Source organism: Bos grunniens, chromosome 28 (assembly GCF_055505025.1).
Source record: "Bos grunniens cultivar Pamir isolate PY7600 chromosome 28, Bosgru_T2T1.0, whole genome shotgun sequence".
NCBI lineage: Eukaryota > Metazoa > Chordata > Mammalia > Artiodactyla > Bovidae > Bos > Bos grunniens.
Genome location: NC_141192.1, coordinates 43,857,147 through 43,883,013, shown reverse-complemented (window position 1 = coordinate 43,883,013; position 25,867 = coordinate 43,857,147). Strand labels below are relative to the sequence as shown.

General features: G+C 38.7%; 1 long non-coding RNA gene across 1 annotated transcript in view; it reads left to right on the top strand.

Moving 5' to 3' along the window:
* Positions 1-23,758, top strand: part of LOC147343279 (uncharacterized) — a 55,136-nt gene extending 31,378 nt beyond the window's left edge. The window contains exons 2-3 of the long non-coding RNA XR_015156607.1: positions 21,969-22,081; positions 23,181-23,758. This is a non-coding gene — a long non-coding RNA (uncharacterized LOC147343279). The remainder of the gene's footprint in view (positions 1-21,968; positions 22,082-23,180) is intronic.
* Positions 23,759-25,867: the final 2,109 nt, after the last annotated feature.

The following is a 25,867-nucleotide window of genomic DNA, read 5'->3' as shown; positions in this document are numbered from 1 at the left end:
TCCAAAGAACACCCAGGGCTGATCTCCTTCAGAGTGGACTGGTTGGGTCTCCTTGCAGTCCAAGGGACTCTCAGGATTCTTCTCCAACACCACAGTTCAAAAGCATCAATTCTTTGGCACTCAGCTTTCTTCACAGTCCAACTCTCACATCCATACATGACTACAGAAAAAACCATAACCTTGACTGGATGGACCTTTCTGGCGAAGTAACATCTCTGCTTTTGAATATGCTATCTAGGTTGGTCATAACTTTCCTTCCAAGGAGTAAGCATCTTTTAATTTCATGGCTGCAGTCACCATATGCATCGATTTTTTAGCACCCCCGCCCCCCCAAAAAAACCTTAGTCACAAATCTAACAAAATATGTACAAGATCTATATGAGAGAAGCTACAAAGCTCTGACAAAAGAAATCAAATAACTAAATAAATGGAGAGACTCCATGTAAGATAACAAGGTGCCAGTTCTTCCCAAGTTGATCTATAAGCTCAATGCAATTCCAGTAAAAATTCCAGCAGGTTACTTTGTGGAAATCAACAAACTGATAACTAACATTTAAAATTTACATGGAAAGGCAAACACCCAAAACAGCCAACACAGTATTAAAGGGGAGGAACAAAGTTGGAGGATTGACATTATTTGACTTCAAAACTCACTATAAGCTACAGTAGTCAAGACAGTATAGTACTGGCAAAAGAATAGGCAAATGGATCAATGGAACAGAAAAAAATAGCACAGAAATAGATCCACACAGGGATAGTCATTGATCTTTGACAAAAGAACAAAGCCAATTCAACAGATAAAGGATCATCGTTTCAACTAACGGTACTGGAATAACAGGATATATACATGAAAATAAATGAATTTAAACACAGATCTTATACCTTTCACAAAAATTAACTCAAAATGGATCACAGATTTAAATTTAAAATGAAAAACTGTGAAAGTCATAGAAGATAACACAGGAAAAAATGCAGTTGGCTTTGGGCTTGGCAATGTTTTTTAATATAAAAAAGCCCTGTTATGAATCAGTGAGCTAAAATGGATTGGAATGGGCAAATTTAATTCAGATGACAATTATATCTACTACTGTGGGCAAGAATCCCTTAGAAGACATGGAATAGCCCTCATAGTCAACAAGAGTCTGAAATGATGTACTTGGGTGCAGCCTCAAAAATGACAAAATGATCTCTATTCATTTCCAAGGCAAACCTTTCAATATCACAGTAATCCAAGTGTATGCCCCAACCTCTAATGCTGAAGAAGCTGAAGTTGAATGGTTCTATGATGATGCACAAGACCTTTGAGAACTAACACCCAAAAAAGGTGTCCTTTTCCATCATAGGAATGCAAAAGTAGGAAGTCAAGAAATACCTGGAGTAACAGGGAAGTTTGGGCTTAGGGTACAAAATGAAGCAGGGCAAAGGCTAACAGAGTGTTGCCAAGATAATGCACTGGTCACAGCAAACACCCTCTTCCAACAACGCAAGAGAAGACTCTACACATGGACATCACCAGATGGTCAACACTGAAATCAGATTGATTATATTCTTTGCAGCCGAAGATGGAGAAGCTCTACACAGTCAGAAAAACCAAGACTGGGAGCTGACTGTGGCTCAGATCATGAACTCCTTATTGCCACAGACTGAAATTGAAGAAAGTAGGGAAAACCACTAAACCATTCAGGTATGACCTAAATCAAATCCCTTACAATTATACAGTGAAAGTGACAAATAGATTCAAGGGGTTAGATCTGATAGAATGCCTGAAGAACTATTGACAGAGGTTCAAGACATTGTACAGGAGGCAGTGATCAAGACCATCCCCAAGAGAAAGAAATGCAAAAAGGCAAAATGGTTGTCTGACAACACTTTACAAATAGCTGAGAAAAGAAGAGAAGCTAAAGGCAAAGGAAAAAAGGAAAGATATACCCATTTGAATGACGAGTTCCAAAGAATAGCAAGGAGAGAGAAGAAAGCCTCCCTGAGTGATCAATGCAAAGAAATAGAGGGGAAAAATAGAAAGGGAAAGACCAGAAATCTTTTCAAGAAAATTAGAGAGCAAGGGAAGATTTCATGCAAAGCTGGGCACAATAAAGGACAGAAACAGTATGACCTAACAGAAGCACACGATATTAAGAAAAGGTAGCAAGAATACATAGAAGAACTATACAAAAAAGATCTTCATGACCCAGATAAACATGATGGTGTCATCATTAACCTAGAGACAGATATCTTGGAGTGCAAAGTCAAGTGGGACTTAGGAAGCATCACTACAAACAAAGCTAGCGGAGGTGATGGAATTCCAGTGGAGCTATTTCAAATAGTAAAAGATGATGCTGTAAAAGTGCCACACTCAATATGCCAGCAAATTTGGAAAACTCTGCAGTGGCCACAGGACTGGAAAATGTCAGTTTTCATTCCAATCCCAAAGAAAGGCAATGCCAAAGAATGCTCAAACTATCGCACAATTGCACTCATCTCACACACTAGCAAAGTATTGCTCAAAATTTTCCAAACAAGGCTTCAACAGCACATGAACTGAGAACTTCCTGATGTTCAATCTGGTTTTAAAATAGGCAGAAGAACCAGAGATCAAATTGCCAGCATCCATTGGATCATAGAAAAAGCAAGAGATTTCCAGAAAAACATCTACTTCTGCTTTATTGAATACACCTAAACCTTTGATTGTGTGGATCACAACAAACTGTGGAAAATTCTGTTTTTTTTTTTTTTTTAAGTTTTAAGTTTTAAGTGGAGGTTAACTACTTTACAATATTGTGGTGGTTTTTGCCATGCATTCATATGAACCAGCCATGGGTATACATGTGTTCCCCATCCTAAATCGCCTCCCACCTCCCTCCCCATCCCATCCCTCTAAGTCATCCCAGTGCACCATCCCTGAGCACCCTGTCTCATGCATCGAACCTGGACTGGCAATCTACTTCATATATGATAATATACATGTTTCATTGCTATGCTTTCAAATCATCCCACCCTCGCCTTCTCCCACAGAGTTCAAAAGTCTGTTCTTTACATCTGTGTCTCTTTTGCTGTCTCGCATATAGGGTCATTGTTACCATCTTTCTCAATTCCATATATATGTGTTAATATATTGATGTTTTTGGAGTTATTGGTGTATTAGTGTTTTTTGCTTACTTCACTCTGTATAATAGGCTCCAGTTTCATCCACCTCATTAGAACTGATTCAAATACATTCTTTTTAATAGCTGAGTAATATTCCATTGTGTATATGTACCACAGATTTCTTATCCATTCATCTGCCGATGGACATCTAGGTTGCTTCCATGTCCTGGCTATTTCAAACAGTGCTGCGATGAACATTAGGGTACATGTATCTCTTTCAATGGGATTGCTGGGTCATATGGCAGTTCTATTTCCAGTTTTTTAAGGAATCTCCACACTGTTCTCCATAGTGGCTGTACTAGTTTGCATTCCCACCAACAGTGTAAGAGCGTTCCCTTTCTCCACACCCTCTCCAGCATTCATTGTTTGTAGAGTTTTGGATAGCAGTGATTCTGACTGGCAAGAGATGTACCTCATTGTGGTTTTGATTTGCATTTCTCTGAAAATGAGTGATGTTGAGCACATATAGATGGCTAACAAACACTTTTCATGTGTTTGTTAGCCATCTATCTGTCTTCTTTGGAGAAATGTCTGTTTAGTTTTTTGGCCCATTTTTTGATTTGGTCACTTATTTTTCTGGAGTTGAGCTGCGGGAGTTGCTTGTATATTTTTGAGATTAATTCTTTGTCAGTTGCTTCGTTTGCTATTATTTTCTCCCGTTCTGAAGGCTGTCTTTTTACCTTGCTTATAGTTTCCTTCATTGTCTAAAAGCTTTTAAATTTAATTAGGTCCCATTTGTTTATTTTTGCTTTTATTTCCGTTACTCTGGGAGGTGGGTCATAGAGGATCCTGCTACGATTTACATCAGAGTGTGTTTTGCCTATGTTTTCCTCTAGGAGTTTTATAGTTTCTGGTCTTACATTTAGATCTTCAATCCATTTTGAGTTTATTTTTGTGTATGGTGTTAGAAAGTGTTTCTAGTTTCATTCTTTTGCAGGTGGTTGACCAGTTTTCCTAGCACCACTTGTTAAAGAGATTGTCTTTTCTCCATTGTATATTCTTGCCTCCTTTGTCAAAGATAAGGTGTCCATAGGTGCATGGATTTATCTCTGGGCTTTATATTTTGTTCCATTGATCTATGTTTCTGTCTTTGTGCCAGTGCCATACCGTCTTGATGACTGTAGCTCTGTAGTATAGCCTGAAGTCAGACAGGTTGATTCTTCCAGTTCCATTCTTCTTTCTCAAGATTGCTTTGGCTATTAGAGGTTTTTTATATTTCAATACAAATTGTGAAATTATTTGTTCTACTTTTCTGAAAAATACCATTGGTAGCTTGATAGGGATTGCATTGAATCCATAGATTGCTTTGGGTAGTATACTCATTTTCACTATATTGATTCTTCTGATCCATGAACATGATATATTTCTCCATCTATTTGTGTCATCTTTAATTTCTTTCATCAGTGTTTTATAGTTTTCTATATTTAGGTCTTTTGTTTCTTTATGTACACTTATTCCTAAGTATTTTATTCTTTTCATTGCAATGGTAAATGGAATTGTTTCCCTAATTTCTCTTTCTGTTTTCTCATTGTTAGTGCATAGGAATGCAAGGGATTTCTCTGTGTTAATTTTATATCCTGCAACTTTACTGTATTCATTGATTAGCTCTAGTAATTTTCTGGCAGAGTCTTTAGCGTTTTCTATATAGAAGATTATGTCATCTGCAAACAGTGAGAGTCTTCTTTTCCAACCTGGATTCCTTTTATTTCTTTTTCTGCTCTGATTGCTGTGGCCAAAACTCTCAAAACTATGTTGAATAGTAGTGATGAGAGTGGGCATGCTTATCTTCTTCCTGACTTTAGGGGAAATGCTTTCAATTTTTCACCATTGAGGATAATGTTTGCTGTGGGTTTGTCATATATACCTTTTATTATGTTGAGGTATGTTCCTTCTATGCCTGCTTTCTGGAGTATTTTTATCCTAAATGGATGTTGGATTTTGTCAAAGGCTTTCTCTGCATCTATTGAGATAATAATATGGCTTTTATCTTTCAATTTGTTAATGTGGTGTATCACATTGATTGATTTCTGAATATTGAAGAATCCTTGCATTCCTGGGATAAAGCCCACTAGGTCATGATGTATGATCTTTTTAATATGTTGTTGGATTCTGTTTGCTAGAATTTTGTTAAGGATTTTTGCATCTATGTTCATCAGTGATATTGGCCTGTAGTTTTCTTTTTTTGTGGCATCTTTGTCAGGTTTTGGTATTAGGGTGATGGTGGGCTCATAGAATGAGTCTGGAATTTCCTGGAAGAATTTGAGTAAGGTAGATGTTAGCTCTTCTCTAAATTTTCAGTAGAATTCAGCTGTGAAGCCAGCTGGTCCTGGGCTTTTGTTTGTTGGAAGATTTCTGATTACAGTTTCGATTTCTGTACTTGTGATGGGTCTGTTAAGATTTTCTATTTCTCCTGGTTCAGTTTTGGAAAGTTATACTTTTCTAAGAATTTGTCCACTTCTTCCAATTTGTCGATTTCATTGGGCATATAATTGCTGATAGTAGTCTCTTATGATCCTCTGTATTTCTGTGTTGTCGTTTGTGATTTCTCCATTGTCATTTCTAATTTTGTTGATTTGATTCTTCTCCCTTTTTTTTCTTGATGAGTCTGGCTAATGGTTTGTCAATATTATTTATCTTCTCAAAGAATCAGCTTTTAGCTTTGTTGATTTGGGGTATGGTCTCCTTTGTTTCTTTTGCATTTATTCCTGCCCTAATTTTTATGATTTCTTTCCTTCTACTAACCCTGGGGTTCTTCATTTCTTCTTTTTCTAGTTGCTTAAAGTGTAGAGTTAGGTTATTTATTTGATTTCTCTCCTGTATCTTGAGTTAGGCTTGTATTGCTATAAACTTTCCCCTTAGCACTGCTTTTACTGAATCCCATAGATTTTGGGTTGCTGTGTTTTCATTTTCATTCATTTGTATGCATATTTTGATTTCTTTCTTGATTTCTTCTGTGATTTTTTGGTTATTCAGAAGTGTGTTGCTTAGCATCTATATGTTTGTATTTTTTTTTCCTGTTGTTGACATCTAATCTTACCACATTTTGATCAGAAAAGATGCTTCAGATGATTTCAATTTTTTTGAATTTTCCAAGGCTAGATTTATGGCCAAGGATGAGATCTATCCTGGAGAAGGTTCCGTTTGCACTTGAGAAAAAGGTGAAAGTCATTGTTTTAGGGTGAAATATCCTATAGATATCAATTAGGTCTAACTTTCTAACTTTATATTATTTAAAGTTTGTATTTCCTTTCAAATTTTCTGTTTAGTTGATCTATCCATAGGTGTGAGTGGTGTATTAAAGTCTTCCACTATTATTGTGTTACTGTTAGTTACCCCTTTCATACTTGCTTGCATTTGCCTTGCATATTGCAATGCTCCTATGTTGGATGCATATATATTTATCATTGTTATATCTTTTTCTTGGATTGATCCTTTGATCATTATGTAATGTCCTTCTTTGTCTCTTTTCAGAGCCTTTGTTTCAAAGTCTATTTTATCTAACATGAGTATTGCTACTCCTGTTTTCTTTTGGTCTCCATTTATGTGAAATATCTTTTTCCAGCCTTTCACTTTCAATGTGTATGTGTCCCTTGATTTGAGGTGGGTCTCTTGTAGACAACATATATAGGGGTCTTGCTTTTGTATCCATTCATCCAGTCTTTGTCTTTTGGTTGGAGCATTCAACCCATTTACATTTAAGGTAATTATTGATAAGCATGATCCCATTGCCACTTACTTTGTTGTTTTGGGTTTGAGTTTATACACCTTTTCTGTGTTTCCTGTCTAGAGAAGATCCTTTAGCATTTGTTGGAGAGCTGGTTTGGTGGTGCTGAATTCTCTCACCTTTTGCTTGTCTGTAAAGCTTTTGATTTCTCCTTCATGTTTGAATGAGATCCTTACTTGGAACAGTAATCTGGGGTTGTAAGTTTTTCTCTCTCATCACTTTAAGTATGTCCTGCCATTCCCTTCTGGCTTGGAGGTTTTCTATTGAAAGATCAGCTGTTATCTTTATGGGGATCCCCTTGTGAGTTATTTGTTGTTTTTTCCCTTGCTGCTCTAATATTTGTCCTTTGTGCCTGATCTTTGTTAATTTGATTAATATGTGTCTTGGGGTGTTTCACCTTGGGTTTATCCTGTTTGGGACTCTCTCAGATTCTTGGACTTCCGTGGCTATTTCCTTCCTTATTTTACAGAAGTTTTCAATTATTATCCCCTCAAGTATTTTCTCATGGCCTTTCCTTTTGTCTTCTTCTTCTGGGACTCCTATGATTCTAATGTTGGGGCATTTAACATTGCCCCAGAGGTCTCTGAGGTTGTCCTCACTTCTTTTAATTCTTTTTTCTTTTTTCCTCTCTGCTTCATTTATTTCCACCATTCTATCTTCCACCTCACTTATCCTATTTTCTACCTCAATTATTCCACTGTTGGTTCCCTCCAAAGTGCCTTTGATCTCATTTATTGCATTATTCATTATTGATTGACTCTTTTTTATTTATTCTAGGTCCTTGTTAAACTTTTCTTGCACCTTCTCAAACCTTGTCTCCAGACTATTTATCTGTAATTCCATTTTGTTTTCAAGATTTTGGATCATTTTTACTATCATTATTCTGAATTGTTTTTCAGGTTGACCCTCTATCTCCTCCTCTTTTATTTGGTTTGATGGGCTTTTATCATGTTCCTTTACCTGCTGAGTATTTCTCTGCCTTTTCATCTTGTTTAGGTTGCTGTGTTTGGGGTGGCCTTTCTGTATGCTGAAGGTTTGTGGTTCCTCTTTATTGTGGAGGTTCCTCCCTGTGGGTGGGGTTGGATGAGTGGCTTGTCAAGGTTTCCTGGTTAGGGAAGCTTGCTTTGGTGTTCTGGTGGTTGGAGCTGGATCTTTTCTCTCTGGAGTGCAATGGTATTTCCATTTGTGAGTTTTGAGGTGTCTGTGGGTTTGGTGTGACTTTTGGCAGCCTGTATTTTTGTGCTATGGGTTATGTTCCTGCGTTGTTAGAGAATTAGCTTGGTATGTCTTGCTCTGAAACTTGGCTCTTGGGTGGTGCTTGGTTTCAGTGTAGGTATGGAAGCTTTTGAATGAGCTCTTGTCGATTAATGTTCCCTGGAGTCAGGAGTTTTCTGGTGTTCTCAAGTTTTGGATTTAAGCCTCCTGCCCCTGGCTTTCAGTCTTATTCTTACAGTAGCCTCAAGACTTCTCCATCCATATAGCCTGATGATAAAACATCTACGTTAATGGTGAAAAGATTCTCCACAATGTGGGGCACCCAGAGAGGTTCACAGAGTTATATGGAGAAGGGAAGAGAGAGGAGGGAGATAGAGGTGACCAGGAGAAGCAGAGGGGGAATCAAAAGGGGAGAGAGAAATCTCAGTTCAGTTCAGTCGCTCAGTCATGTCCGACTCTTAACGACCCCATGCATCACAGCATGCCAGGCCTCCCTGTCCATCACCAACTCCCGGAGTTCACTCAGACTCACATCCATCGAGTCAGTGACGCCATCCAGCCATCTCATCCTTTGTCGTCCCCTTCTCCTCCTGCCCCCAATCCCTCCCAGCATCAGAGTCTTTTCCAATGAGTCAACTCTTCGCATGAGGTGGCCAAAGTACTGGAGTTTCAGCTTTAGCATCATTCCTTCCAAAGAAATCCCAGGGCTAATCTCCTTCAGAATGGACTGGTTGGATCTCCTTGCAATCCAAGGGACTCTCAAGAGTCTTCTCCAACACCACAGTTCAAAAGCATCAATTCTTTGGCACTCAGCTTTCTTCACAGTCCAACTCTCACATCCATGATAAATTCCCTATTTGCTCTCCACAGTCTGGAACACTCAGAGAGGTTCATGGAGTTCCACAGAGAACAGAAGAGGAAGAAAGGAGATAGAGGTGACCAGGAGGAGAGGAGGGGAGTCAAGAGGAGAGAGACCAGTCTTGCCTGTGGTCAGTTCCCTAAGTGTTCTCCACAGCCTGGAACACCCAAATAGATTCACAGAGTTAAGTAGAGAAGAGAAGAGGGAGGGAGGAGATAGAGGTGACCCTGGGGGAGAAAAAGGAGGGTCAAAAGGGGATAGAGCAATCAAGCTAGTAAATCAATCACACTTCTAAGTAAAAATGGGTACTGAAGATTGGATTCTTAAAGGTACAGAATTGATAACAGATACCAAAAAACAAAGATTAAAAATCTAGAGTAGAGGTCACACTCTCAAAATACAATATTAAAAAAAAAAAAAAAAGCAAAATCACAAAAGTTATTTAAAAGTATATAAAATTTGCTTTAAAAATAGGGTCTTTTCTTTGCAAGGCAATAGTAGGTTTTAAAAGTGAAAATTAAAGGATCAGTAAAGAACTTAAAAATTAAAAAATGATAATAGTAAAATATATCTAGGAATTTGTCTGGAGCTGTCGAGGGCAGTGTGGGATCAGTTCAGTTTCACATAGTTCCTTGTTCCAGCTTATAATTCTTCTCAAGGTCTATAGGTCCATTCCAATGTAGCCAATGCTAACTACAGGGTTTTAATCTGTTGCACCTGTCACTACGAAAGTGGTTCCCTCGTCTTTGTTTATTTTGACTTCCTCTGTTTCCAAGTCTCTTCAGTACCTAACTTCAGCCCTCACACAAGGAAGTGAAGGTGGTCATTTATTTAGGCTCATTTGTTCAGTTGTGCTGTGGGGAGGGAGGAACACTGCAAACAAATATCACTGGTGTGTGTGGGAAGTGCCCACAGTGCCTGGGCCAGACTGGGTTTGCTCACGGTGTATGTGCTTTCCCGGTGTACACTGCTCAGGCTCCAGGTTGCTCTGCAGGGGAACTGTCTAAGGCAGGCCTTCGGTTGCGTGCATTTCCCAGGTCTAAGCCACTCAGGGTCAGGTTCTCAGGTACTCCACAAAGGCACAGATTCAGTTATTCCTGAGTTTTGTGCCCTTCCCAGGTTCTAGCAGCTCAGGCCACTAGGTGCTTGGGAGCGCACTCTCCCCAGGTAGGGCAGTGGTTTCCTGGGTGTCCAGCAGGAGAGCTGTCTCAGGTGTGCCATGTGTCTCCTCTGGGGAGCTGATCTCTGTCTGACACCCTCTTGCTGGATGTCAACCGTCCAGGATCCCAGGAAGACTTGGCTAGCAACTGGGAGCCTTCTCGCAGTTTGGTAGAGGATGCCATCTCTGGGGCCTTTTGCCCCTTGCCTTCCAGCTCTGGCTGTTGCCCACCTGCCTCCCGCCTCTGGTGGGGGATGGGCTGGTCCACAGGCAGCTAGGTCTCCTCTGGTATTCGTTAAGTCCTTTGTTCTGGGAGCCGGCCCGGCAGTGCCTCAGGTTAGAGCTTTTCGCGGGAAAGTTCTCTCTCTCTCTCTTTTCCTTAATTTTTTTTTTTTTTTTTTTTTCTCTCTCTCTGGCTATCCCGTGGTTTGGTTTGCTATCTCACATTAGCTTCCTCAGATTGGCCTCAGGGCATTCAGGTCCGGTCCTTACCCTAAGCAATGCAGCCCACTCCTCCCTGTTCAGCCCCTGCTTGCTGGTGGCGGACGCTACCATCTGAGCTACTTCTCTGCTGAGAGTTGCAGTTAGGCTTATAATCTGTGGGTTTTATTTATTTATTTTTTCCTCCTGGTTACTTTGCCCTCTGAGATTCCAAAACTCCCCACAGATCCGCCAGTGAGAGGGTTTCCTGGTGTTTGGAAACTTCTCCTCTTTTATGACTCCCTCCCTGGGATGGGTCTCCATCCCTAATTCTTTTGTCTCTATTTTTATCTTTTGTATTTTGTCCTACCTCCTTTCAAAGACAATGGGCTGCCTTTCTGGTTGCCTGGTGTCCTCCACCAGCGTTCAAAAGTTGTTTTGTGGAATTTGCTCAGCATTCAAATGATCTTTCAATGAATTTGTCGGGGAGAAAGTGGTCTTCCTGTCCTGTTCCTCCATCATCTTAGAACCAACCACCCTATGGAAAATTCTTAAGGACATTGGAATACGAGAGCACCTTACCTGCCTCATGAGAAATCTGTGTGCAGGTCAAGAAGCCACAGTTATAACTGGACATGGAACAGCAGACTGGTTCCAAATTGGGAAAGGAGTGCATCAAGGATGTATACTGTCACCCTGTTTATTTAACTTACATGCAGAGTACATCATGAGAAATACTGGACTGGTTGAAGCACAAGCTGGAATCAAGATTGCAGGAGAAATATCAGATACCTCAGATGTACAGATGACAGCACTCTTATGGCAGAAAACGAGGAGGAACTAAAGAGCCTCTTGAGGAAAGTGAAAGAGGAGAGTGAAAAAGCTGGCTTAAAACTGAACATTCAGAAAACTAAGATCATGCCATCTGGTCTCATCAATTCATGACAAACAGATGGAGAAACAATGGAAACAGTGAGAGACTTTATCTTCTTGGGTTCTAAAATTACTGCATATGGTGACTACAGCCATGAAACTAAATGATGCTTGCTCCTTGGAAGAAAAGCTATGACAAACCTGGACAGCATATTGAAAAGCAGAGACATTACTTTGCCAACAAAGATCCATCTAGTCAAAGCTATTGTTTTTCCACTAGTCATGTATGAATGTGAGAGTTGGACCATAAAGAAAGCTGAGAGCAAAGAATTGATGCTTTTGAACTGTGGTGTTGGAGAAGACTCCTGAGAGTCCTTTGGACTGCAAGAGATCAAACCAGTCAATTCTAAAGGAAATCAGTCCTGAATATTCATTGGAAGGACTGATGCTGAAGCTTAAACTCCAATATTTTGGCCACCTGATGTGAAGAACAAACTCACTGGAAGAGACCCTGATGCTGGGAAAGATTGAAGGCAGGAGGAGAAGGGGATGACAGAGGATGAGATGCTTTGAGTTTGAGCAAGCTACAGGAGTTGGTTATGGACAGGGAGGCCTAGCATGCTGCAGTCTTTGGGGTCACAACTGAGCTACTGAACTGACTTGAACTCATAAAAATTAAAAACCGCTGTTTTTTGAAAGACACTGTTAAGCAAATGAAAGACTACTGACTAAGAGAAAATATTTTCAAGATATGTGTCTGAAATGGAATGGTGTCCACAATACACAAACTGAACAGTAAGAAAACAATCCAACTTAAAAATGAGCAAAAGATCTAAGACTTTTGGAGTAGACTTCTGACAAAAGAATACATACTTATGGCAGTATGCATATGAAAAGATGCTCCACATCTTATATCATATCCCAACAATGAGATACTGCTCGTTCATCGCTCAGACATGTCCGACTCTTTGCAACCCCATGGAGTGCAGCATGCCAGGCCTACCTGTCCATCACCAACTCCAGTAGTTTACTCAAACTCATGTCCATTGAGTCAGTGATGCCATCCATCCATCTCTACCTCCGTCGGACCACCCCTAAATTACTCTGTTTTAAAGTCAATTAGAATAATCTTCTCTCTGTGGTTATGCCAAGCGTTCAATATACAGTTAGACTTGAATTTCATTCTACTTTAGATTTTTAGGGATTCATATTTAAATTTGTTTCATAAAACATTAACATAGTTTCAAAATTCACTCTACAGAACAAGTTGTATTCAGAGAGGTGTAACTTTTATCTCTTTCTTTTCCATCCTGTTTCTTTCTATCCCTTAGAAATAACCATTCTATTTTGTCTTTTAGTTTATCCTTTCATGTTTTATTTTAATATAAAGGGACATACTTAATATCCACCCAATGATTACATAATATATAGATTTCCTTCACCTTGCTTTTAACAGGGTATGGGGACATATTTAACAGCAGGGTACAAAGGCATGTTTCATTCCTTTTTTAACTGAACTGCATGGATACATCATACACAACCACTGTATTCAATCAGTTTCCTGCTGTTGGACAACTGGGTTATTTCCATTCTTTTGGTATCACAAATAGTGCTACAGTGGATACTCCTGTGAGTGCTTCCTTTCATTTTGCTGTCTTTGAGATATATTAATAGGAACAGGATTGTTTTATCAAAGAGTAAGTGCACATGTAATTTTGCTTTCTTCCACTGGGGAATTTTGTATATTGATTTTATCTAGAAGGCTTGTTAAACTCTCTCATTAATTAAAATAACTTATTAAAATAACTTGTAACATTATAAAATTTCTATTTCTACAATAATATTGTTAGCAAATTATCACAGTTTTACTTCTCCTATTACATATTTGTATCTTTTCTTTTTTGCTCATCCTAACATATCCATTAAAATGTTGAATGGAATTGTTGAAAGGCAATTACTTTTGTTCTTAATTTTAAAATAAGTGCTTTCAATATTGTACCACTAGTTATGATGTTTATTACAAAATTTTTAGATGCTCAACAATAAGTTATGGAACTGCCCTTCTCATTATAGTTTGCTGAGATATTTTACCATGATTAGAAATGAAATTGTATCAACTGTTTTTCTGTACTGTCAAGATAATCATGTAGCTTTGTGTTCCTGAATTTATTATGATGAATTTAATAAATCAATTTTTCAATATTTTTTAAATTTTTGTTTATTTATTTTTATTTTCAGCTGTACTGGGTCTTCATTGCTTTTCTCTAGTTCCAGAGAGCAGGGGCTACTCCCTAGTTGCAGTGCACAGGCTTCTTATTGAGGTGGCTTCCATTGTTGTGGAGCATGGGCTCAGTAGTTTTGGCTCCTGACTCTAGAACACAGACTCAGTAATTGTGGTGCACAGGCTGAGTTGCTCTGCAGCATGTAGAATCTTCCCAGATCAGGGATCAAACCCATGTCTCCTGCACTGCAGGTGGATTCTCTACCACTGAGCCACCAGGGAAACTGCAATTTCTTAATATTAAACTAACCTTTTACTCCCAGGATTAGACCTTTCTGGCCATTATTCTTATATATTGCTGAATTTCGTTTGTTCTGCTGAGGTTTTTTTTGCATTTACACTTAGGAGTGAGATTGACCTACAGTTTTACTATCGAATATTATTCTTAATCAGGTTTTGGTACTAAAGTTGTGCCCCACAAGTGAATTGGGGATTTTTTCCCCTCTTTATATTATATGGCAGTTTAAATAATTATTCCTGAATATTTGGTAAAACTGGTGGTGAAGCCAACTGGGACTGGTGTTTTCTTTGAGAGACTATCTTTAAGCCACTGATCCAATCATCTTAATCATTTTAAGACTGTTCATCTTTTCTACTTCTTTTTGATAAACTGCATTTTAAAGGAATTTATGCAATTCATTGATTTTTTAAAATATATTGGCATAAAGGTGTTAATCACATTTTCTTATCTATTTTATTTCAGCAACATGAATCCCCTTTTCTTTTCCAGTATAAATCCCTCAGGACTTTGTTCTCTCTTTCTCTTAGTAAATCTCAACAAGTGTTTTCTGTGCATTTAATCCTTTCAAAGAGCTAATCTTTGGTTTTATTGATCCTAAGGCAAGTTTGTTTACTTTATTGTTACCCTCTACTTTATCATTTCTTCCTTATACTTTCTCTGGGTTAATTCTGTGTTCTTGAAGTTAAGTTGACTGTTTATCTCATTATTTTAGATACTTCCTTTGTTGTTGTTAACACCTAAGCTAATAGAGTACTATTTTGGCAGTCCCACAAATTTGGTATGGGCATTTTCACTATTTTTTTTTTTGTCTAAATATTCCTCATTTCCATTATAATTCTTCTTAGACCAATGAGTCATTGAAGTCTATTTTAAATGTCTAAATGTATAATTTTCTATAGATTTTTTGTTGTTACTACTGTTATTACTGTTCTTTAGTATACTGTCTGATGTCAACCCTTGTAAATTTGATGAAGGTAGCTTTGTAACCTAGAAAAGTAGTTAAATTTTGTGAAGGCATTCTATATGTGCCTGAAAAATATGTATTTTCAATAATTTTGAGATATAATATATTATATATTATTTACATCAGCTTCCCTGGTGGCTCAGATAGTAAAGAATTTGCATGCAATGTAGGAGACCTGGGTTCAATCCCTGGGCCAGGAAGATTCCCTGGAAAAGGGAATGACTAACCATTCCAGTATTGTTGCCTAGAGAATTCCATGGACAGAGGAGCCTGGTGGGCTATAGTCCATGGGGTCACAAAGAGTCGGACACGATTGAACGACTAACATTGTCACTTTTTTCTTTATCTACATACTTATTAGTATTTGATTTGCTTAGTATATCAATTATAGCTTGTCAATTATGATTATCTACAGAGAGAAATATTAAAATCTCCCATTGTTAAGGGGCTTCCCTTGTGGCTCAGCTGGTAAAGAATCCACCTGCAATGCAGGAGACCTGGGTTTGATCCCTTCTGGGAAGATTCCCTGGAAAGGGGGAAAGGCTATCCACTCCAGTATTCTGGCCTGGAGAATTCCATAGACTGTATAGTCCATGGGCTCACAAAGAGTCGGACACAGCTGAGCCCCTTTCACTTTGTTAAGATGAATTTTTATATTTGTTCTTTCAGGTAAGTCAATGTTTGATTTAGGTATTTTGAAGTTAAATATGAATTTCATACAAATTCATTCTTAAGCATTGAAACTTTCAGCGTCTTTAACACCAATAAATCTGTAGCAAAACTTATTTTTTTTTAAGTCTACTTGTCAGCTTTTGGAGGGTTAATGTTTACCTGGTTCATGCTTTTTCAGTCACAGACTATGAAACATTTAAATCCTTGTGTTTTAGGTATACCTGTTGTAATCGGTATATGCATAGAGTTCTTTTAACTCAGGCTCATACTCTCTGCTTCTCACTGTAGAGTTTAATCATTTTATGTTTATTACAGTTACTGATATACTAGACTTGGAGTCATTACTATAATCTTTTATGTGCTTTTATTAGTCTGCTTTTTCCTGTTTGTATTTTCCTCCATCTTTAAAAAATTTTTTTTTGCCTTCTTTTGGAATGATGAAGGATTTTCTACCCTCTCATTCATTTTTTATTTTTTTTCCTGTCTACTTAATTTGCAAATTATATATTTTTATAGAACTCCACTGCATGGATGTATCATAGTTTATTCAACCAGTCAACACTGATGGTGACTTCAACCAGTCACCCACTGATGGGTTGTTTTCAGTCTTTTGCTTTTATATATAGTACTGCAATAAATAGCCTTTTACCATTTCTGTTTCTTTCTTTTTTTTTAGAATGGTTTCTTGTCTTATGATAGCTGCCCTAGATCTTCAAATACATGTGCATAACTTATGAAGACTAAAATTAAACAGCATCTTTAACCTCCTCTTGAATAATAGAAGGATTTTAAAAATCTTTAGTAACAATCAACATTCTTCCGAATTACATTTCATGATATTCAGAACTTTAATATGCCACTGTTTTTGACCTATAAATCAAGTCTTATTAATATTATTTTGTATAATAAACACACATTACATTTACCTACATATTCATCATTTTCTATACCATTTTTCCTTGTATAACAGCCCTACCATTTGCTTGGATTCCATTTTAGAACCCATGAGTTTCCTTGAATTGAAAATTGGTGTCCTTCCACAATATTGGAAAATTTTTGATCCAAAGTTTTTAAAAATATGGCCTAATTGCCTCTCTCTCATGCTGGCTCTCTGTTAAGACATGTTACACCCTATTAGTTTAGCCTTCCTATTTCCATCTCCCCTTCCAAATTTTGCTACCTTTTCCCTACTAAGCTGCATTCTGGAAAGTATCTTTAACTTATTTTCAAGTTCACTAAATTTCTCTTTTTCAGTTCACTTCAGTTCAGTTCAGTTGCTCAGTCATGTCCGACTCTTTGCGACCCCCATGAAATGCAGCACGCCAGGCCTCCCTTTTCATCACCAACTTCCAGAGTTCACTTAAACTCATGTCCATTGAGTCGGTGATGCCATCCAGCCATCTCATCCTCTGTCGTCCCCTTCTCCTCCTGTCCCCAAACCCTCCCAGCATCAGTCTTTTCCAATGAGTCAACTCTTCGCATGAGGTGGCCAAAGTATTGGAGTTTCAGCTTCAGCATCATTTCTTCCAAAGAACACCCAGGGATGATCTCCTTTAGAATGGACTGGTTGGATCTCCTTGCAGTCCAAGGGACTCTCAGGAGTCTTCTCCAACACCACAGTTCAAAAGCATCAATTCTTCGGCACTCAGCTTTCTTCACAGTCCAACTCTCACATCCATACATGACCACTGGAAAAACCATAGCCTTGACTAGACGGACCTTTGTTGGCAAAGTAATGTCTCTGCTTTTGAATATGCTATCTAGGTTGGTCATAACTTTCCTTCCAAGGAGTAAGCGTCTTTTAATTTCATGGCTGCGGTCACCATCTGCAGTGATTTTGGAGCCCCCAAAAATAAAGTCTGACACTGTTTCCATTGTTTCCCCATCTATTTGCCATGAAATGATGGGACCAGATGCCATGATCTTCGTTTTCTGAATGTTGAGCTTTAAGCCAACTTTTTCACTCTCCACTTTCACTTTCATCAAGAGGCTTTTGAGTTCCTGTTCACTTTCTGCCATAAGGGTGGTGTCATCTGCATATCTGAGGTTATTGATATTTCTCCTGGCAATCTTGATTCCAGCTTGTGCGTCTTCCAGCCCAGCGTTTCTCATGATGTACTCTGCATGTAAGTTAAATAAACAGGGTGACAATATACAGCCTTGATGTACTCCTTTTCCTATTTGGAACCAGTCTGTTTTTCCATGTCCAGTTCTAACTGTTGCTTCCTGACCTGCATATAGGTTTCTCAAGAGGCAGGTCAGGTGGTCTGGTATTCCCATCTCTTTTAGAATTCTCCACAGTTTATTGTGATCCACACAGTTAAAGGCTTTGGCATAGTCAATAAAGCAGAAATAGATGTTTTTCTGGAACTCTCTTGCTTTTTTGATGATCCAGTGGATGTTGGAAATTTGATCTCTGGTTCCCCTGCCTTTTCTAAATCCAGCTTGAACATCTGGAAGTTTACGGTTCACGTATTGCTGAAGCCTGGCTTGGAGAATTTTGAGCATTACTTTACTAGCATGTGAGATGAGTGCAATTGTGTGGTAGTTTGAGCATTCTTTGGCATTTCCTTTCTTTGGGATTGGAATGAAAACTTTTCCAGTCCTGTGGCCACTGCTGAGTTTTCCAAATTTGCTGGCATATTGAGTGCAGCACTCTCACAACATCATCTTTCAGGATTTGAAATAGCTCAACTGGAATTCCATCACCTCCACTAGCTTTGTTCGTAGAGATGCTTTCTAAGGCCCACTTGACTTCACAGTCCAGGATGTCTGGCTCTAGGTGAGTGATCACACCATTGTGATTATCTTGGTCATGAAGCTCTTTTTTGTACAGTTCTTCTGTGTATTCTTGCCACCTCTTCTTAATATCTTCTGCTTCTGTTAGGTCCATACCATTTCTGTCCTTTACTGAGCCCATCTTCACATGAAATGGTCCCTTGGTGTCTCTAATTTTCTTGAAGAGATCTCTATTCTTTCCCATTCTGTTGTTTTCCTCTATTTCTTTGCATTGATTGCTAAGGAAGGCTTTCTTATCTCTTCTTGCTATTCTTTGGAACTCTGCATTCAGATGCTTATATCTTTCCTTTTCTCCTTTGCTTTTTGCTTCTCTTCTTTTCACAGCTATTTGTAAGACCTCCCCAGACAGCTATTTTGCTTTTTTGCATTTCTTTTTTCTTCAGGATGGTCTTGATCCCTGTCTCCCATACAATGTCACGAACCTCATTCCATAGTTCATCAGGCACTCTATCTATCAGATCTAGTCCCTTAAATCTATTTCTCACTTCCACTGTATAATCACAAGGGATTTTATTTAGGTCATACCTGAATGGTCTAGTGGTTTTCCCTACTTTCTTCAATTTAAGTCTGAATTTGGCAATAAGGAGCTCATGATCTGAGCCACAGTCAGCTCCCAGTCTTGTTTTTGCTGACTGTATAGAGCTTCTCCATCCTTGGCTGGAAAGAATATAATCAATCTGATTTCAGTGTTGACCATCTGGTGATGTCCATGTGTAGAGTCTTCTCTTGTGTTTTTGTAAGAGGATGTTTGCTATGACCAGTGCGTTCTCTTGGCAAAACTGTATTAGCCTTTGCCCTGCTTCATTCTGTGTTCCAAGGCCAAACTTGCCTGTAACTCCAGGTGTTTCTTGACATCCTACTTTTGCATTCCAGTCCCCTATAATGAAAAGGACATCTTTTTTGGATGTTAGTTCTAAAAGGTCTTGTAGGTCTTCATAGAACTGTTCAAATTCAGCTTCTTCAGCATTACTGGTTGGGGCATAGATGTGGATTACTGTGAGTGATATTGAATGGTTTGCCTTGGAAACGAACAGAGATCATTCTGTTGTTTTTGAGATTGCATCCAAGTACTGCATTTCAGACTCTTTTGTTGACCATGATGGCTACTCCATTTCTTCTAAGGGATTCCTGCCCACAGTAGTAGATATAATGGTCATCTGAGTTAAATTCACCCATTCCAGTCCATTTTAGTTCCCTGATTCCTAGAATGTTGACATTCACTCTTGCCATCTCCTGTTTGACCACTTCCAATTTGCCTTGATTCATGGACCTAACATTCCAGGTCCCTATGCAATATTACTCTTTACAGCATTGGACCTTGCTTCTATCACCAGTCACATCCACAACTGGGTGTTGTTTTTTCTTTGGCTCCATAGCTTCATTCTTTCTGAAGTTATTTCTCCACTGATCTCCAGTAGCATATTGGGCACCTACTGACCTGGGGAGTTCCTCTTTCAGTATCCTATCATTTTGCCTTTTTATACTGTTCATGGGGTTCTCAAGGCAAGAATACTAAAGTGATTAGCCATATCTAATCTTCTTGTTAATCCTACTTTGAGTTTTCCTTTCATTTACTGCTTTTTAATTTTGAGTGTTCTTTTAAAAAACAAACAAAAAACTTATAGTCATTTTGTGTGATCTGTTGTTGTTAACTTGTATTTTCAAGTTTTCTTTGTGTATTTTTTTCTACTGTTTCTTTTTTCAGCTGGCCTTCACACATGTCACCTTATTTGTTGTAGATTTTGTGATTTTTGTTATGAGCAGCTTATTTCCTTGAACCATTATATCTGGAAATTTTTTGAGTGCTGGGCTGATGTTAATCCCATCAAAAAGGATTTACATTTAGTTTTCACAGTAGGCTGAGGGTACTACCAACCTGGGACCACCTTAAATAAAATTATCTACTTATGATTTTTAATGGCTACTGAGCTTATTTGAATTTAGTAAGAAAACTTGTATAATATCTTAAAGTTATGTATTTCCAAGGAAGTGTCTTTCATTTTCCAGCTCTGTCTGGATAAATAAGTTTCTTTGCTTTACTTTTTAAGATTTATTTCCGGTTCACCCTAAAGGTTATAATCGCAGGCCTTTCGGGTCCCAATCTTATGCAGATTTCTCTCTAGGTGTGGTCACCAGGATTTTCATCTGCCCTCACATCTATGTGCTCAACAATGAAGAAGCTCAATCATTTTCAACAGAAAACTTCAAAATGAAATCTAGCTTTGTTTTGAGTCTCTGTGGATTTCTTATTTTGGTTCTGTCAAGCGAGTATGTGCTCCTTGGTTTTTGTCTCATCACAACAAAGATTTGGAGTGACGGACATTAAAGCCCCCTCAGCGTGTCACAGCTCTCGGGTCTTGTACAGACCATGTTACAGCTCTCAGGTCTCGAACAGACCATGTTATAGCTCTTAGACAAATCAGTGTTACAGCTCAGTGTTACAGCTCTATTTTATTTAAAAGATAGCAGGAAAATCCATCTTTGAGGCTTGAGGGCATGTCAATCCAAAGACATGAAGAGAAGAGCGCCCCAGCGCACAGGAGAGAGACAGAGAGAGAGAGCCCTTTGGCTCCTCTTTTTATGTTTTTTCTTCCCTCTGGGCCTGCCCTATGCAAATTGGGCTTAGTCAGGAGTGCTTTTCTACCTGAAGTCCTCACTCCGGTCCTTGGACCTTCGTTTGACCTTCCTCTGTTCTATTTTCATGGGCTTTTCCCTTCCTTTTCTTTTAGCCACTGCCATTTTGGACTCCTTTTCCCTATTCTAACTACCTAACAGTTCCATCCATCAATGCATTTAAAAGGAAAAATGTAATATTTATTCAACAATGTAGTCATTTCAATCAGAAGAGTTGAACAAGGTGCCCAAACTGCCTGATTGCCGGAAACATGTTTGGTTTTGGTTTTGACAGAAACTCTTTGATGACTCTAGGGCTAAAGACAAATAACCCTAGGGTGACCCATAGAAAACTACTCACAGTCCACCTCTCCTCTGTGACAGGTCCCTTAGATGAAAGTCAGAACAATGAATTACCAATTTATAATAAATTACTAACAGTGGCATTCCTGCATATTACCAGGCACTGATGAAGGTGCCTCTTCTAAGTGCTTCTCTTGAGGAAAGAGTGGATTGCTTTTGCATGAAAGTTAAGGAAATCTAATAAAACTCCTCCACCTCTAAGATGAATTTTTCAGGACCATTTCAAAATGTCCGAAAGAGAATGATATCCAGGTTTACAATGAGTCTTTAAAGCAATAGCTTAGCTGCCAAAAATAGCTCAGAGCATTTTGAATCCTAGTTACTGTCTCTCCTGAGACTCTGTGTTGTAACTGTTTGCAACTTGAAGACCATGATTTATTCATTCCCCCAATATTGTGAGAACTAAAATGGACTGAGCTCATACGAAATGCAGATGTCACTGCACTTTAATTACACTTGCCTCTGTGGTTTCTATTGGGAAGCACAAGCCCACAGATGGAGATTAGAAAGATCTGGGCAGTAGCAACAATGAAATACTGTGACCTAAGATTGAAGTGAGTTTTAAAACACACACAAAGAAAAGGGGGAAACATGATCAGAACAAACTTGGCTGACATTAATATTTTTTTCTCCCCTTGAAGAATCTTGCTTCAGACCCCATGGGGGATGTTCCTCACAACTGCAGGTGGAGGAAGGAAGGGTTGTGTTAATTATTTCACAGACAATGTGTCCTTCAAGAAACTAGAAGAAGCTGGTGAGTATTTCTAAAGACTTCTTAGAGGCACTAAGCTAGCTCCAATTCATGGAAAATGTCATTTGCTCTAGAGATTAGGCTGCATCTCTTTTTTAGGGAAACACGGCTTATTTAAATGAGATACCCAAAATGAGATTGCATCCAACTCGCCCTTGATACTAACATCCACCTACAGACTACAGCTCACATTGCATGATTGTCAGAGATCCTTTCTGAGCCACACACACACACAAGAAAACCAACAAATACCCAAAATAAAATCCACACAAACTATTAGAAATAACTTGAGGAGGCCACTACAGCACCACTTTACCCTGAGACCTTCCAGACCATAGTGGTTCAAATTTTGTGACACCTTGAACTAATTTTTTCTCATCAGTTAGCTCCTCTACATAATGGTACCTAAACATCACATAAGGTCTTGGAGCTGAACACATGCAAAGATAAAGCCTGTACAAATGCTGGTTGAGATAAAGCATGTATGTTTATAAAATCATGGCTAAGTGAATTTTAGAAATGGAATGTAGAATGCAGAACAGCAAGAATTCCATGCCTAGAATGAATAGACCCAAAGTGCACTCCTTTTTTACTCTTGATTCCACTGGTATCTCCTTTTCAAGTTACAGTGTCCACACATCATCATGATAAAGAGTGGGAGTATAACAGCTTGAATCTCTTTGCTCTGTTAGAGTAAGGGATCCTGGGATGGGCTGTGGCCTTTAAGGGAGGCACAGGCCCTCAAACCAGAAATTCACATTTATCAGACAGCCCTCTCCTTTAGAGATTCCTTTATTCAGATGTTAGTGTTTTGGAGGAGTATTTATTTATTAACAGGGATGGTGATGGGGAGAGGTTGCCCCTGGAGGAAACCTGACTAACTTTGCCACCAAATCCCAAACTAGTCTGTTTAAGCACTGTGCCCCCTTCTCAGAGTTAGGGGACCCTATCCTATGACTTCAGCACCTGGTCATGGACCGTGGTGGTTGCCTTTCCCAGAGCTAGTTATGGGCTGGCCTGTAACCTAATAGGTTAGGGGTCTCAAACAATTCAATGCATCTGGATGATGGGAACTAGCTGAACCAATCATACCTTCTTTCAGGGCTTCCAAAAATGAGACAGACATTAGAAGAGCCCATTTACAAGCAGCAGCAGGAGCAGAAGAAACAGTGATGTGGAGGAGGTGATTCACAACTTCCTCTGTGAGGAAAAAGGAACCACGGAGGCCTGAGGTGTCCCCAGGGCCACTAGCCGGCTGTAAAAGCCACTGCTGATCTGGAATGGTGCCTCAGTCTTGAACATTTGAAATTGCTTCTACTCCATTGTTATTTTTAGTAGAGTTGTTTCTTCAAGAAAATTGCTCCCTGATCTTGTCTCTCCCTTGCTCTCAGACTATGTGCATGTTTTAACACATTTGGTCATGATAGTCTACTTTTCTTAATCTTATAGTTGTTACTATACTGTGAAAAATGGAAAATTTGAGTATGTCGGTTGTATGATCTTACAATGTAAATTACTGAGACTTGCAATGCAACAGCTTATCAATCCTTGAAGATATTTTTATTTGATATCTTCTTATGGAATTCTTGTCTGCAAATCTTAAGCTGAAAAGTCACTAGAAATCTGTTTAGAAATGAATTAAAAATTTCATTGCTTTTTTTTTGCTATGTGCACTAAGAATTGCTGTCAAATTGTCCATAAAGTCTGTGTACTGATTCTCAAAACAACTGATAAAATCTTTATTGTGAAAGGAAAAAAAAAAAAAAAAAAGGATCTGAACAGGCACCTCATGAAAGAAGACATACAGATGGCACATAAACTCGTGAAATGATTCTCAACACCATTTGTTACTAGGGTACTGCAAATTAAAAAATGATGAGATACTACTTCACACCTATTACAAGGACTAAGAATCCAGAAAATTAACAACACTGGCAAGGTTGCAGAGAAACTTTCATCCATTGCTGATGGGAAGACAAAATGGTACAACCTTTAAATGACAGCTTTGTATTTTCCTATAAAACTAATTTTACCATATAATTTAGCAATCTCACTTCCAACTGAGCTGAAATTTTATGTCATACAAAAACCTGTACCTGAATATTTATAGCATCTTTATCCATAATTGTTAAAAACTAGAAGCAACCAAGATGTCTTTCAAGACAAATGTATGAATAAACTGTTACACCCTAAAATGGAATATTATTCAAAGATAAAAAGAAATGAGTTATCAAGTCCATGAAAAGACAGAGGAGACAAATTCATATCACTAACTGAAAGAAGTCAATCTGAAAAGCCTAGGTACTGCATGATTCCAACTATAGGACATCTGGAAAAGGCAAAGCTGTGGAGACAGTAAAAAGATCAGGGGTTGTCAGGGGTATAGGGTAGGAATTATAGCAAATGCCCCACACTAAAGTCAGAGGTTGTTACTAGGGGCAACTGTGGGGTTCTCTTTCATAAGTGAAGTGAAGTGAAGTCACTCAGTCGTGTCCAACTCTTTGCGACCCCATGGACTGTAGCCTATCAGGCTCCTCCATCCATGGGATTCTCCAGACAAGAATACTGCAGTGGGTTGCCATTTCCTTCTCTAGGAGATCTTCCCAACCCAGGGATTGAACCCAGGTCTCCCGCATTGTAGGCAGACGCTTTATCATATAAGCCACCAGGGAAGCTCCTCTCTTTCATATACTGTAAGCAATTTAGTAGATGTCAATGCGAATGACTGCTGGCCACAGACACGAGAAGGATTTTTTTCCCCAATGGGAGTATAATTGATTTCTTTTCACCACAAAAGAAGCCAATTTTGCATCTATGAAACAAATTAATGTTAATACTGTATATGTTGCCTCTATATATATCTGCCCTTGGACTTTTTCTTATAATCAGCTGAAACCAATTTATGTTTCTCAGGTAGTAAGCAAAATTAGCTCTCTGATATTTGTTCACTTTATATTAATATGAAGTCATGATTTAATATTTTTAAATGAACCCATTAACAATTCTATAATAAATTGATATACAAAAAATTGGCTTAATATAACTAAAACATAAAGTTTGCTCATGAAAACCTTTGTATGTTAAGCTGTAGGACTTAGATGTCATTACATGTGTGATAAAAAGAATTATTAAGAAGTTGGGGGACGGTCCTAAGATGGTGGAGGAATAGGACAGGGAGACCACTTTCTCCCTGACAAATTCATCAAAAGAACACTTGAACGCTGAGTAAATTCCACAAAACAATTTCTGAATGCCAGCAGAGGACATCAGGCCCCCAGAAAAGCAGCCCATTGTCTTTGAAAGGAGAAGTCTTGAGGCTACTGTAAAAATAAGACTGAAAACCAGAAGCAGGCAGGCTTAAGTCCAAATCCTGAGAACACCAGAGAACTCCTGACTCCAGGGAACATTAATCGACAGGAGCTCATCAAACGCCTCCATACGTGAACTGAAACCAAGCACCACCCAAGGGCCAACAAGTTCCAGAGCAAGACATACCATGCAAATTCTCCAGCAACACAAGAACATAGCCCTGAGCTTCAATATACAGGCTGCCCAAAGTCACTCCAAACCCACTAACGTCTCATAACTTATTACTGGACACTTCATTGCACTCCAGAGAGAAGAAATCCAGCTCCACCCACCAGAATACTGACTTCCCTAACCAGGAAACCGTGACAAGCCATCCGTACAACCCCACTCACAGCGAGGAAACTCCACAATAAAGAGAACTCCACAAACTGCCAGAATACAGAAAGGACACCCCAAACATAGCAATATAAACAAGATGAA